Source organism: Montipora capricornis, chromosome 4 (genome assembly GCF_036669925.1).
Source record: "Montipora capricornis isolate CH-2021 chromosome 4, ASM3666992v2, whole genome shotgun sequence".
Classification (NCBI taxonomy): domain Eukaryota; kingdom Metazoa; phylum Cnidaria; class Anthozoa; order Scleractinia; family Acroporidae; genus Montipora; species Montipora capricornis.
In genome coordinates this window covers 23,113,541-23,118,067 of record NC_090886.1, presented here as the reverse complement: position 1 = coordinate 23,118,067, position 4,527 = coordinate 23,113,541, and the positions used below count along the sequence as shown (strand labels likewise).

The 4,527-nt window shown below is 39.7% G+C and overlaps 1 pseudogene; it reads right to left on the bottom strand.

Moving 5' to 3' along the window:
* The window catches only part of LOC138046358 (uncharacterized), a 3,113-nt pseudogene extending 1,825 nt beyond the window's left edge, over positions 1-1,288 (bottom strand).
* Positions 1,289-4,527: the final 3,239 nt, after the last annotated feature.

Sequence of the window (4,527 nt, the reverse complement as noted above, 5' to 3'; positions counted from 1 at the left end):
TCTAATATTACAATACTTTCTCTTGCTAAGAATTCCACCCTTGTATAGCACACTTACAGACCTGAGAAAATTCTTTGAGGACTTTTCAAATTTAGCTACAGATTTAGCCACAAGCTGTGGTACAACTGCTTTACAAACAGTTTTTAATTTTTTAAGTATGCCAGTGACTACTTTAGTTTACAATTTGTTACTAAGGTGCTCCAAAGTCCATTGGCAGTTGCACATTGAACTTCAGGCTCTGTACTTGGTGTAGAGTGAATTTTCTTGGCAGAATCATATGTAAGCTTTCTTCTCTTAGCTGAAATGTTGTGTGACAAACCAACACACTTGTCACTGTTGTTTTCATCTAGAGTGGTTGGCATTACAACATGTTGTCCTCTTGGCAGATGCACTATTTCATTGTCTAATAACCCTCGCTGTAGAGAGAAAAAAGGAAGGGTGACTTTAGAATTTTAAACACTGAAATAACGATCTGATAAATTATTTGAAACATCGAAATACTGAATTGCTGTAATTACGGCTCTGCATAAATATTTTGCACAAGTGCATGTCTCCTACAACATCTTATTTATTACTGATTTAAGATATCATATCAGCCTCTAGGAAAGTAATGCAAAAAAATCACAACGTTTCGACCACTCCGAGTTAATTGTCAAGTGCTTATGATTTTTATTCTTTGTTTTTATTGCAAGATCGATCTCTAAGAAATTACTCATCATTATTTGGTAAAGAAGATATTTATCAGCATGCAATATTATATTTGTAAAACAAATAATACACTTGTGATCTTAAATTTTGCATTTCAAATCGAAAATACTACTTCGATAAAAAAATCTGAGTATTAATAGGTAATCACAAAACCAAAAATAATTTTTTTACAGCATTAATTACCTAACTTACTTTTCTCTTCAGTTCTGTAATTTTTCCTTCCAATTCTTGAATAGACTTATTCGCTTCAACTAAAACCTGTCGTTTCTTCTTTCTCTGCCGTGCCCACTCTCCAATGGGATAATGTGATGACATCTCGCCGGTGTAACTTTAGCAAAACAAGATCAATGTCAAGCAAATTTTGCATGTCAATAGTCAATACAACTGGCTAAAATCCTATCGTTTTCATTTAGCGTAAATCGACACTAAAAGAGGTAAAATTGACCACAAACACAGCCAAATAATCTCCAGAAAGTAATACTAGTCATCTTCTACCTTCACCTAAAGGAAAAAAATCGAAAATGTCCCTAAAATAGTCGAATTTGGTATCAAATTAAAGCTTACCTTGTAGTTTTGCAAATGGCGAAGAACACAAATCTCGTGGCTGTCAAATTTAGGCACTAGACCTCTTCAAAGTCGACTGTCAAATGGGCCTGAGAAATACCCACAAATCTTTGCATGAGTGGCCACAAACAGAACGGGTGGTCAAAATTGCGGTTTGCGAAACACATGAAACAGAATTACAGTGAAAATGTTTGGACGGAAGAAATTGGCTTCTACTTAGATGGTACGGGTTTCACACACAAGCGAAATCCACTAGATCAGGCAAGTGTACCGAAGGCTCGTGTGTGGAGAAAGAAATCGGAACGCTTGGCCCTGGGATGCACTGCTAAAGGTCATAAAGAGGGAACAGGAGGAAAAGTGTTGAGATTAATAGTCGCTATTTCCTTTGAAAAGGGAGTTATTTGCTGTGAGCCATATCAAAGAATGAATGGGAGATATTTCGCATCATTCATTGATGCCAATTTTCACAGGCTCTTTCACGTTGCTGGCAAAGGGAGCAGGCGCCTTTTTGTCCAAGATGGAGATCCTTCTCAAAATTCATCTTTAGCAAGAGCCGCAATGCAACGCACCAACAGCACATTAATTAAACTGTGCCCAAGATCTCCAGATCTGGCTTGCATTGAAAATTTGTTTTCAATAGTTGGCAGGAAGCTCAGGAATCAAGCTGTGCAAGGCAATATACGCCGTGAAACATTTCAACAGTTTCAAACTCGTGTGATAAATACATTTTTGTCTGTACCCGTTGAGACTGTGAACACTTTAATAAGCTCTATGCCCAAACGGATTGACATGGTTATCAAGAGCAACGGCAAGCGTGTAAAATATTAATTAAGGATTCAAATTAGTTGTGTAAATATATCACAGCAGCAGAACACGTTTTACTCTTCAATAGTAACCAAATCAGTTTTAGCAAAAGAACAGCTCGTCCATAATGGTGTGGCGGTCTGATCTCGAGACACTCTGACTCAAAGCCTGAAAATATTAGGCTAATGGATAACAGCACCTGTTACTGACGCAAAACGATACTTTCATTCATATTGTTCATTTTTTGGTTTTACTCGACATCACCATACCCCTGTAGGGGCCAAAAGGATAATAATGTAAGCCCCGCATTAATTACATTAACTTATGTGTGCACAATGGTGAAGTAACTCGATGAATGTTTTCCAAATTCTGCCCGTCTACTGCCCGTTACAACATAGGTAAAAATAGACTTGAAAATATGAAAACGTAATTAGACTTTTCCAATCACCTGTATGTTATGACGTCGTTTGGAATCGTGAATCTCAACGTCTCACCATGGTGAATCGTTGGTAAGGTGAAAGATAAACAATTCGATTCTTTAAACAGAGGATTCACCATGGTGAACCGTGCCGCAATAGCATGAAATGCTATGAGATTTATTCCAATTTATCTTTAATAACTAGTTTTGAACACAACCTCGGGATAGGATCGCTTTAATGCCTGGAAACTCGTTTTTTCCAATTTATCGAGCTAAAGTATGTCTGGTGAATCGCACGGTGAATCGATAATAATCGCTTTTGCGCACAAGATTTAATTTGCATACTAATTCAATTTCAGTTTAATCATGCTGTGGAAAAATAAGTTCACTAAAACAACGGGCACACAATGGAACGGAGCGTTGCTCTTCTTCTGGAATCTGGTAGTATAGAGAGAATACTCGCCATCGAACCTTCATCATATCTGTTTCCCTTTGGTCCAGGACTCCTCCTCGGACAAAAGAAAGTTCATCTTCGCTGGTGCAAAAAATCGGGGTGTCTCCTTTAAAAGCAATGTCATGTTTATAATGTGTTTTTGGCGCAGGCAAGTGCACTTCCTGGCCCTCCAGAAGCATGAGAAAGTCATGCCAAGGAATTATTTGCGCGGACCACCGGAAGTCGTTCAAGAATACTACTTCCGCTTCTTCAGCTCCTATTCAAGCAGACGTTGTAGACGCTGGGTTTGTAAACGTCATTCAGTGGGTTCAATAAAAACGTTTTGGCACAGTTGCAGGGACCTTTGAGATACAGGTTTCGGTATTTCCCACGGCCCTTTTGCAGGAGAGTACGCACAGCATCGAAAAAATCTATTCTTGGGTATATTGTTTTGCAGAAGAACTTCATTATCCATTCGTATCCACATCCCCCCACAACCAGGCTCGCACTCAATTCCCAGACATCCATAAAGGACATCAAATCTAATCAAATGACTTCTTTGGAGGGTTGCCTCCGCATTCTCAAACTCCCACCCAACAGAGAGGGCTTCATCAACGGCTTTGCTTCCACGGTTTGCAATAAATTGGGCTAAGTCGCGTTTTCCTTCGTTTTTCTACTGGTTTGCTAGCGCAAGAAGTTGTAAACGAGTTTTTATCCCCTTTTGAACTACTACTTGGATACGTCGTAAATACTTAAACATTTACGCGACTTCTTGCGCTTGGTGCAGGGATAATTTCCTTCAGCAGGTCTTGTACGCGTTCGACTGGCTCTACTCGTGTGTGGCTGAGAGGCGTTCGTTAAATCGCGGTGATTTATGGATTGCAGATAAGAGGAATCCTCTTTGGTAGTATACTGCCATGCGGAGTAATAATTATGGTGATTGTTGCTAAAATGTACTTTCACTCCTCCTACGTGTCGCTCCTCCAGATAATTACTTACTCTTAGCCAACGGCGCCGTGTATTTAATTTTACGGCCATGTGGAAATGATAACCGCCATCTCTATGAGCCTCTTTGCTGCAAACCCACTGAACAACCTCTGAATGCGTACAGGGATCGGCGTTGGCAAAACTATCCAAAACAAGGCGTGAAAATTCTTCTCTACTTGCCACCACTTCCAAGTCAGCTCGACTGTATGTTATTAAGTACACACTCCTAACCTCACGAGACATCAGTGACCCCACCTCTTGAGAGTTCTCTCCTTCGCTAACCGCTGTCATCGCTTCACTGGTAACATCAACTCTCAGAATGCAAGGAACATTTATTTTGCTTTTCAGACCGCCTTAATTTCGCTCGATTCTCGGCTCCATAACACTTAAACCAGCCAAGACGGTATGTTTAATCAAATTACACAGTGTAAACAACTTTATAAGGAAATGCGGTAAACAGCATATTAAAGGTCTTCCCTTTGACATCAGACACTATTTCTTTGGCCTTATAAGAACTCCCCAACACATCTCGTACGATTATTATCATGTTCAAACCAACTGCCCACTTTTTGAAGTACGAAGCATGCGAACAGACAACGCTGTTTGCCTTAGG